Source organism: Macaca nemestrina, chromosome 11, assembly GCF_043159975.1.
Source record: "Macaca nemestrina isolate mMacNem1 chromosome 11, mMacNem.hap1, whole genome shotgun sequence".
Classification (NCBI taxonomy): Eukaryota; Metazoa; Chordata; class Mammalia; order Primates; family Cercopithecidae; genus Macaca; species Macaca nemestrina.
The window spans coordinates 3,405,330-3,415,426 of NC_092135.1; the positions used below are offsets into that span (position 1 = coordinate 3,405,330).

General features: G+C 39.0%; 1 non-coding gene across 1 annotated transcript; it reads right to left on the reverse strand.

Annotated features, from left to right (window-relative positions):
• Positions 1–8,927: 8,927 nt before the first annotated feature.
• Positions 8,928–9,066, reverse strand: LOC112428602 (U4 spliceosomal RNA). The gene has a single exon (XR_011610273.1). It is a non-coding gene; the product is annotated as a U4 spliceosomal RNA (small nuclear RNA).
• Positions 9,067–10,097: the final 1,031 nt, after the last annotated feature.

The following is a 10,097-nucleotide window of genomic DNA, read 5'->3' on the forward strand; positions in this document are numbered from 1 at the left end:
TTTCGGGGGGCTGTCTCTTCATTTCTTAGAGGATGCATTCTTAATAGGGGCAAAGATTGTTTCTCATTGTGTGGGAACAAACCTTACGATATTACAGGGGTTTGTGACCTTTAGAGGTTCAATCCTGCCTGATCGTGGTATAATGAGGAATTTATCTGGCCTTTGCCCCTGGTTGCTGGCAAGGAATGTCTAAAACCCTTGTGGTTTCCTGAGTGATAGAGTGTCTCTGTTATGCTAATGAGGTGACTGTGTGGTGGGTTTTAGGATGTAGGCTGGTAACCAGAAACCTACTACAGAGGGACCTGAGAGATTGAGACACAGTCAGTGACCTGTTTGATGTAGTCACCCATGCCTGCAAAATGGGACCTGATGAAGAGCTCTGGACCCCACAGCTCAATGAAGCTTCTTGGTTGGTGAAGGCATTGGTGTGCTGGGAGGGAAAGGATTCCCCTCTCTGGGGACAGGGGCACAGAAGCTCTGCCTTCCCTCCCAGACCTTCCCCGATGTATCCCTTCATTTGACTGGCCCTCCTAATTCATATCTTCTATAGTAAAACTAATCATAGTGTTTTCTAGGGAAGCATAGTGCTTTCCTGAGTTCTGTCAGTCATTTTAGCAAGTTCTTAAACCTGAGAGGTTTATGGGAACCCCAAATTTGTAGCTGGTCAGAAGTGACAGTAGCCTGGGTACCCCACTTGTGGCTTGCATCTGAAGTGAGGGCAGTATTGTGGAGGATTGATGCGTTAAACCTGTGCAGTCTGATGCCAGCTCTGGGCGTTTCGTATCAGAATTGAATTGCAGTACCTCAGTTGGGGTGGAAATGGAATGCCAACAAAATCTTATTAATGTGTTTCTCTTACTTGGGATAATTATTTTGATTTTCATTTTTCTCTGGGATGGGGGCTTATAACAGAAAAGATCAAGAAATACTACTGTCACCGGGCGCAGTGGCTCAAGCCTGTAATCCCAGCACTTTGGGAGGCTGAGACAAGCGGAATCACGAGGTCAGGAGATCGAGATCATCCTGGCTAACACGGTGAAACCCCGTCTCTACTAAAAAATACAAAAAACTAGCCGGGCAAGGTGGCGGTGCCTGTAGTTCCAGCTACTCGGGAGGCTGAGGCAGGAGAATGGCGTAAACCCGGGAGGCGGAGCTTGCAGTGAGCTGAGATCCGGCCACTGCACTCCAGCCTGGGCTACAGAGTGAGACTCCGTCTCAAAAAAAAAAAAAAAAAAAAAAATACTACTGTCTTCAAGGAAATATGGACATAACTGAAAATCACTATGCCAAAAGCTTAGAGCAGTTGAGCAGTTAGGGGAGAGAGAAAAATTATAGCTTGTGGCTGTTTCTTGTTGCTCTATTTTTGTGATACTCTTACTATTTTAATAGTCTCTATAGACTTAATTATGAGAGGTCTCTTAAGGTCAAGATGATGAGGCCCAAGAACATTTTATCAACTAGATGATTTTAATTACATAAATCCTACTCTCATACCGATTGGCACCTTGATCTTCAGAAACACATAAAACTACTTTTGGCCACAAAGACTTTTGAACAGCTAAAATAATGAAGTGTATGTACTAAAACACTGCTCACAAGAAACTCAAACTTTACTTTCAACAAACGCAGAAGCACAGTAGGATGTAGTGCTTTGTAAAAAGCAGGTACATAAAGCCTTTAGAAGGTAATAGCTAACCACTAGATGGAGACAGAAACTTTAAGCTTTTCTGTAGTGTTTTATACAAATACCCTCAAAAAACTTGAGAAGGAAAAAGCACAGACATCTAGTGAAGCCTTACATTGATCATTACAAAACAAATTTGAAACAAAGGTTGTATTTAAGAAAGATTTGTAAGTTATTTATATGATTTTGTCATGTAATGGGGTCAGCTCCAATTACCTGAAAATTTCACTATTACAGGGTAAAACTTACAATGTTGGCAAATAATAACGTTTTAAACCATACCTGGGGAATTCAAGATGGTAAGAGATTCTCCTGTACTGTGTTTGAAGGAAAAAGTTAGTTTCTATATAAATGATCCTTGGTGTTGGTTTTATGGCAGCTCAAACCTAGCTGGCCAGAAAATCTTTAAATTTTGAAAATATTTCCAATTTACAGTAGTTGCAAAAATAGTAAATAAACTCTGGTATACTCACTGATATTTACCAAGTGTTAAGGTTTTGCCACATCATTGACTCTATCATCTTGTATATACATAGAACTATTTTTGCAGGCTCATGAGAGTAACTTGCCGACAACTTGTCCCTTGAGCCCCAAATACTTAAGCATATTTCTTCCAAGAACATAGACTTTAGTTTTGTCCCAGAATTGATGATACTAATTTTGACAACTTGGATATAATGATACAGAGTTGCGAAGGGGTTTGTTTGTTTTTTAAGAGATGGGTTCTTGCTATGTCGCCCAGGCTGAAGTGCAGTGGTGTGATCATAGTTCCCTGCAGCCTTGAACTCCCAGGCTCAGGCAATCCTCCTGCCTCAGTCTCCTCCCAAGTGGCTGGGACTGTAGGCACGCACTGTCGTGCTTGGCTTTTCTTCTTCCTCTTGCTCTTCCTCCTCTTCCTCTTTCTCTTCTTCCTCCTCCTCTTCCTCTTCCTCTTCCTCCTCTTCCTCTTTCTCTTCTTCCTCTTCTTCCTCTTCTGGTTTTAAGATTTACTATCTTAAACAGTTTTATTGCTCAGTGGCATTGAGTATGTTCACAGTGTACAACCATCACCACCATTCATCTTCAGAAATCTTTTCATCTTGCAAAATTTTAACTCTACCCATCAGAGAAGTCCCCTTTTTTCCTCCCCCAAGCTCTTGGCAACCAACATTCTACTTTCTGTCTCTGACAAGTTGTCTGTTCTAGGTACCTCATATAAGTGGAATCATACATTTGTCTTTTTGCGACTGTCTTATTTCACTTGGTATAATGTCCTCAAGGTTTGTCCATGTGTCCAAATTTCCTTGCATTTTAAGGTTGAATAATATTCCAGTTTGTGTATGTACCACATTCTGTTTGTCCATTCATCTGTCAGTGGACACTTGGGTTGCCTCCACCTTTGGCCATTGTGAATAATGCTGCTGTGATCATGGGTGTACAAGTATTTGCTCAAGATCTTTTTCTTCACTTCTAGAAACTATTAAAAAAGAACCTCCCTGTTTGTTTTTTTTTCAATTCTTTTGGTTATATACCTAGAAGTAGAATTGCTAGATTATATGGTAATTCCATTTTAAATTTTTTTAGAAAGTGCCATACATACACTTTCCATAGGGGCTGCACAATTTTGTATTCACACCAATAATACACAAGAGTTCCAATTTCTCCATATGCTTGCTAACACTTGTTATTTTTATTTTTTGATGGTAGCCATCTTAAGTGATGTGAAGTGGTATCTTGTGATTTTAGTTTGTATTTCCCTAATGATAGTGATGTAGAGCATCTTTTAATGTGCTTTTTGACCATTTATATATCTTCCTTGGAGAAATGTCTATTCAAGTCATTTGCCCAGTTTTAGATTGGGTTGTTTGGTGTGAGTTGTAGGAGTGCTTTGTGTATTCGTGTTAATGCTTTATCAGCTATATGATTTGCAAATATTTTATTTCTTTAGATTGCCTTTTCACTCTGTTGATTGTGTTCTTTGATGCACACATTATTTAAATTTTGCAGTATCTCACTTTTTTCTTTTATTGCCGTGTTTTTGGTGTCATACCAAAAAAATTATTGCCAAATTCAATATTACGAAGCTTTTACCCTATAATTTTGTAACTTTAGCTCTTATGTTTAGGTCTCTCATCCATTTCTAGTTAATTTTTTTGTATATTGTGTAAAATAAGGTTCCAACTTTATCCATTTGCATATAGATATCAAGTTTCCCTAGCAACATTTACTGAAAACAAAAAACTTACTTTCCCCATGGAATGGTCTTGGCCGCCTTGTCAAAAATCATTTGACCGTATGTGCAAGAGTTGATTTCTGGACTTTGTTCTTTTCCATTTGTCTGTATGTTGCAATATAGAACTGTCTGTGTGTCTGTCCCCACTATGACGCTGTTTTGATTACTGTAGCTTTGTAGTAAATTCTGAAGTCAGGACGTGTGAGTCTTCCAACTTTGTTGTTTTTCAAGATTGTTTTGGCTATTTGAGATTTCATGTGAATTTTAAAATGGATTTTTCTGTATATGCAGTAAACATAATTGGTATTTTGTTAGGAATTGCATTGAATCTGTAGAGGTGCTCTGGGTAGTACTGACTTAACGATATTAAGTCTTTGAATCATGAACATAGAATATCTTCATTTACTGGTGTCTTCTTTAATTTCCTTAATGTTTTGTAGTCTTCTTTTCCTTTTTTCCTTTTCTTTTTCTTTCTTTACTTTCTTTTCATTCTTCTTTTTGATTCAGATTCTCACTTTGTTGTCCAGGCTTGTCTCAAACTCCTGGCTTCAAGCAGTCTTCCCACCTCAGCTTTCCAAGTAGCTAGGACTACAGGTGTGTGCCACCATGCCTGGATAATTTTTTTTGTAGAGTTGAGGTCTTGCTGTGTTGCCCAGGCTGCTCTTCAACTCCTGGCCTCAAGCGATCCTCCTGCTTTGGCCTCCAAAGTGCTAGGATTGCAGATGTGAGCCACCATGCATGGACTGTAGTTTTCAATGTACAAGTCTTTCGCCTCCTTGGTTAGCTATATTCCTAAGTATTTTATTCTAATTGATGCTGTCATAAATTGAATTATTTTCATAAATTCCTTTTAGGATTGTTCATTGTTAACATGTAAAAATGCAACTGATTTTTGTGTTGATTTTTGCATCCTGCAGCTTTTCTGAATTTGTTTATTCTAACAGTTTTGTTTGGTTTTGGAGGTGTTTTGTGTACTCTCTGGGCTCATGTAATATCATGTTGTCTGCAAACAGATAATTTAATTTCTTTCCAGTTTGGATGCCTTTTTAATTTCTTTTTTATGCCTAATTGTTCTGGCTAAGATTTCCAATACTACGTTGAATAGATGTGGTAAAAGTGGGCATTCTTTTCTTGTTTCTGATAAAAAGCTTTCAGTCTTTCACCATTGAGTATGATATTAGCTGTGGGCTTTTCATATATGACATTTATTATGTTGAACTTCCTTCTGTCCCTTGTTTGTAGAGTTTTGTTTTTTTTTTTTAATCATGAAATGGTGTTGAATTTTGTCAAATGCCTTTTCTTCATCAATTGAGATGATCATGAGTTGTTTTCTTCATTCTGTTAATGTGGTATATTATATTGATTGATTTATATTTGTTGTTGAACCATCCTTGTATTTTGGGAATAAATCCTTCATGGTCATGGTGTATAATTCTTTTAGTGTGCTCTTGAATTTTGTTTTCTAGTATTTTGTTGAGGATTTTTGCAACATATTTATTAGGGATATTGGTCTTTAGTTTTAGTGCCTTTGGTTTTGGTATCAGGGTAATACTGACTTCATAGTTTGGAGTTTGGAAGTGTTTCTGGGTAACACCGACTTCATAGTTTGGAGTTTGGAAGTGTTTCTCTTCAATTTTTTGAAGTATGAGGAAGATTGGTATTTGTTGTTTTTTAAATGTTTGGTGGAGCTCACCAGTAAGGCCATCTGGTCCTGAACTTTTGTTCATTGGGAGTTTCCTTACTAGTTACAGATCTGTTCAGATTTTTATTTTTTCATGATTCAGAGTTGGTAGGTTGTGTTTCCAGGAATTTAATTTGTTCGTTTTGTCTAGGTTATCCAATTTGATGGCTTACAGTTGTTCATAGTACTGTTTTATAATCCTTTTTGTCTCTGTAAAATGGGTCATAATGTCCCCCCATTTGAGTCATCTCTTTTTCTTCACCTAGCTAAAAGTTGGTCAATTTCGTTGATCTTTTTGAAGAACCAACTCTTGGTTTCTTTGGGGTTTTTTCTCTTTTTTGTATTCTCTGTTATGTTTATCTCTGCTCTAATCCTTATTATTTATTTCCTTTTGCTTGCTTTGTGTTTAGTTTGTTCTTGTTCTTTAAGATATAAAATTAGGTTGCTGATTTGAGATCTTAAAATTTGAGCATTTGTAGATACAAATTTCTTTCAGCATTGCTTTTGCTTCATCCCATAAGCTTTGGTGTTTTTATCTTCATTTGTCTCAAGTTATTTTCTTATTTCCCTTGTGACTTCTTCCTTGACCCATTGGTTGTTTGAGAATGTACCATTTGATTTCCACGTATTTGTAGATTTTATGGTTTTCTTTCTGCTATGGATTTCTAATTTTATTCCGTTGTGATTAGAAAGATACTTTATATAATTTCAGTCTTTTCAAATGTTTTAAGACTTACTTGTGGCCTAATAGCCTGTCCCAGAGAATGTTCCATATACTCTTGAGGAATATGTGTATTCTGCTTATTGTTGGGTGGTATGCTTTTTGTATATCTGTTAGGTCCAAATGGCCTATCATGTTCAAGTCCTCTTTCTGAGACGGTTTCACTTCTGTCACCCAGGGTGGAGTGAAGTGGTGCGATCTTGGCTCACTGCAACCTCCGCCTCCCAGGCTCAAGTGATTCTCCTGCCTTAGCCTTTCAAGTAGCTGGGACTATAGGCGTGCGCCACTGTGCCTGCCTAATTTTTTGTATTTTTAGTAGAGATGGGGGTGGTTTTACCATGTCGCCCAGGCTGGTCTTGAACTCCTAGGCTCAAGCAATCCACCCGTCTCAGCCTCCCACAGTGCTGAGATTACAAGGGTGAGCCACAGCGCCCAGCCTCTGTTTCTATTTTGATCTTGTCTCTTGCTTTTCTATCAGTTATTGAAAGTGGGATGTTGAAGCCTACTGTTACAGAGTCATCTATTTCTCCCTTCAGTTCTGTCAGTGTTTGTTCATATAGTTAGGAGCTGTTATGTTTGGGGGGGGTGTGTGTGTGTGTGTATGTGTATATGTGTGTGTGCGTATATAAATATATGTAATTGTTATATCTAATTGGTGAATTGACCCTTTTTAAAATATATAATGTTCTTTGTCTTTTGTACTGGTTTTTGACTTAAAGTCTATTTTATCTGATATTAGTATAGCCACCCCTACTCTCTTCATCACTATTTGCATGGAATATCTTTTTCTGTCCTTTCTTTGTCAACCTGTGTGCGCTTAGATCTAAAGTGAGTCTCTTGTAGACAGTGTATAGATGGATTCTTTTTTTTTTAAATTCATTCTGTCAGTCTGTCTTGATTTGGGAGTTAATTTACATTTAAAGTAATTACTGATGGGGAAGGACTTACTATTGGCCATTTTGTTGTTTTCTGTATCTCTTATAGGCTCTTTTTTGTCCCTCATTTACTCCCTTACTGTCTTTCTTTGAGTTCAGTTGATTTTTTCTTTTTTCTTTTTTTTTTTTTTTTTTTTTTTGAGATGGAGTCTCACTGTGTCACCCAGACTGGAGTGCAGTGGTGCAATCTCGGCTCACTGCAACCTCTGCCTCCCAGGTTCAAGCAATTCCTCTGCCTTAGCCTCCTGAGTAGCTGGGACTACAGGCACGCACCACCACGCCCACCTGGCTAATTTTTGTTTCACCATATTGGCCAGGATGGTCTCGAACTCCTGACCTTGTGATCGCCCGCCTCAACCTCCCGAAGTGCTGGGATTACAGGTGTGAACCGCTGCGCCCAGCGAGTTCAGTTGATTTTTTATAGTGGCATGTTTGGTTCCCTTCTCACTTCCTTTTGTGTATATTCTGTAGCTATTTCCTTTGTGTTACCATGAGACTTACATAAAACATCCTAATGTTATAACAACCTGTTTTAAACTGCTAACTTTAATTGCATATGAAAGACGTCCTTTACAGCTCCATCTCTTCTTTATGTTATTGCTGTCACAAATTACACCTTTATATATTGTGTACCCACTAGCAAAGATTTATAGTTTTTTATGCTTTTCTATTTTAGGTCCTGTAAAATAATTAGGGGAGTTACAAACCAAAATTGCAATAATACTGGTTTTTATATTTGTCTATGTGTTTACCTTGAAAGGAAAAATGTATATTTTTATACAGTCGTTGAGTTACTGTCTAGTGTTGGTTCCTTACAACCTGAGGGAAGGACTCCCTTTAACATTTCTTGCAGGGTAGGTCTAGTGGTAATTAATTCCTTCAGCTTTTGTTTATTTAGGGATATCTTAGTTTCTCCCTTGATTTTGAAGGATAGTTTTACCAGATACAGAATTCTTGGCTGGGCGCGGTGGCTCACACCTATAATCCCAGCACTCTGGGAGCCTGAGACAAGCTGATCGCTTGAGCTTAGGAGTTCGAGACCAGCCTGGGCAACATGGCAAAACTCCATCTTTACAAAACAATAGAAAAATTAGCTGGATGTGGTGGCTCATGCCTGTAGTCCCAGCTGCTCAGGAGACTGAGGTGGGAGGATCCCTTGACTACAGAAGGTTGAAGCTGCAGTGGGCTGAAATCACACCACTGTACTCTAGCCTGGGTGACAGAGTGAGACCCTGTCTCAAAAAAAAAAAAAAAAGAAAAAAGAAAGAAAAACAATCGGTTTACAGGTTTTTCTTTCATCACTTTAAATATATCATCCTGTTGCCTTCTAACTGCAGAGTTTCTGCGGAGATTGTCCTGGTGGGGTAGAGAGAGACTACTAGTAAAGTACTGTAGATTTTTGGAAGGCATTGGTAACCACTGTCTGTAAACCAACTCTTCCCCATCTGCCTGTGTACTGTTCCTCTCAGACAGGCAGAAATTACTGACTCAAACTCCATACTGTCTCTGTGATCTTCCCGTATCGCAGCAGCAGAAGTCCTCTGACGTAAGATTCCTCCTGAAGCAGGTAGAGTGTAGTTTCGAGTGATGTAGATGTCTATTACTTGTATATTAAACGATTAGAGAGATGTTTGATAAGTTCTAAGAGGTAGGATTACCCAGTGCTATCATGTGCTAGAAATGTTGCAAAAATACCTGAGCCTAGGTCTCAAGTTGGCTGACTGTACTATTAAGCTACAGACATGCACTTCCTATGTTCATCAGTTTTTCAGTTAGCAATAATCACTCCTCGAGTAAACCTCATTGTCTATGATACTGCCACTGCGCAAAGCTCGTCCATCAGTTTTTGAAGAAAGGGGAGTACGTCGCAGGATTACCTGTGTGCCTTGTTTTAAGCAAGCTCGACACATAAAAGTCATGGTTTCACCAAAACTTGAAGGTTATTGTTTGGTACGAGATTCAGCAGAAGACTTTAAAAGCATTTTTGTTACCTTAAAGAAGGACTCGAATTACAAAGTTTGAAGAAGCAACTAGTAAAAACACCACTCACGTTAGAAGAAGAGGGTTTGGGTCTGTTCTCCCGAAGACTGATTCTTACAAAACCCAGGGTCCTGGGCCCAAAGGTTCTTTCTGTGGCATAACTGCTTAAAAATGCGAGAGGAGGGACTCAGGACGTGTCAGTCCCAAGGACAGACAGCTAGATATCCTTTGGTTCTACTTGACTGGGTAGCAGTGGGCGAGGCTTTAGGGAAAACACTTTTAAATGTTATTATGATGGCATGTAAAGGCACAGGATTGGCAATAAAGGGACCTGGAGTTTGGTCTCCAGTATGAGAGGATTTCTTTCGGGCAACGGATGATATTGCCACACAGTCAGGAGAGGGGATGAGCCTGGTCTTTGAGTTTGCAGGGGGAGTGATTTATTTGTAATTCTTTATTTTATGATGTTTGTGCAAGAAGTTAAGTATTTTGGCTAGAGATAGCATGGAAATAGAGTGAGTTCCCCAGACCAGTTCTATGTAAGACCAGCAGAGAAGGTTAGGTCAGTGAGCACTGGTGTTTCAAAGGGCTCTCTCCTGGAAGTCAATCAATGTAGTCATGAGTAGGAATTCCAAGCTGGCCTCTACTAAAAACCAGATCAGGGAGAAAGTAGGGCCCAGGTCAAAGAGACTGTGAGCTCCTAGGGGCAGGGACCAGGTCTGTCTGATTGTCTCTATTCGGCTTATTGAACTGAACTAACATATAGCACTTGTCATTTAACATCAATTATAATTCTGTGAGATACTTGCATCTTAGATGAGGAAAATGGCCCAGAGAGACCAACGTGCCTCCCATCTACTGAGTGGCTGAGCCAGAATTCAAGC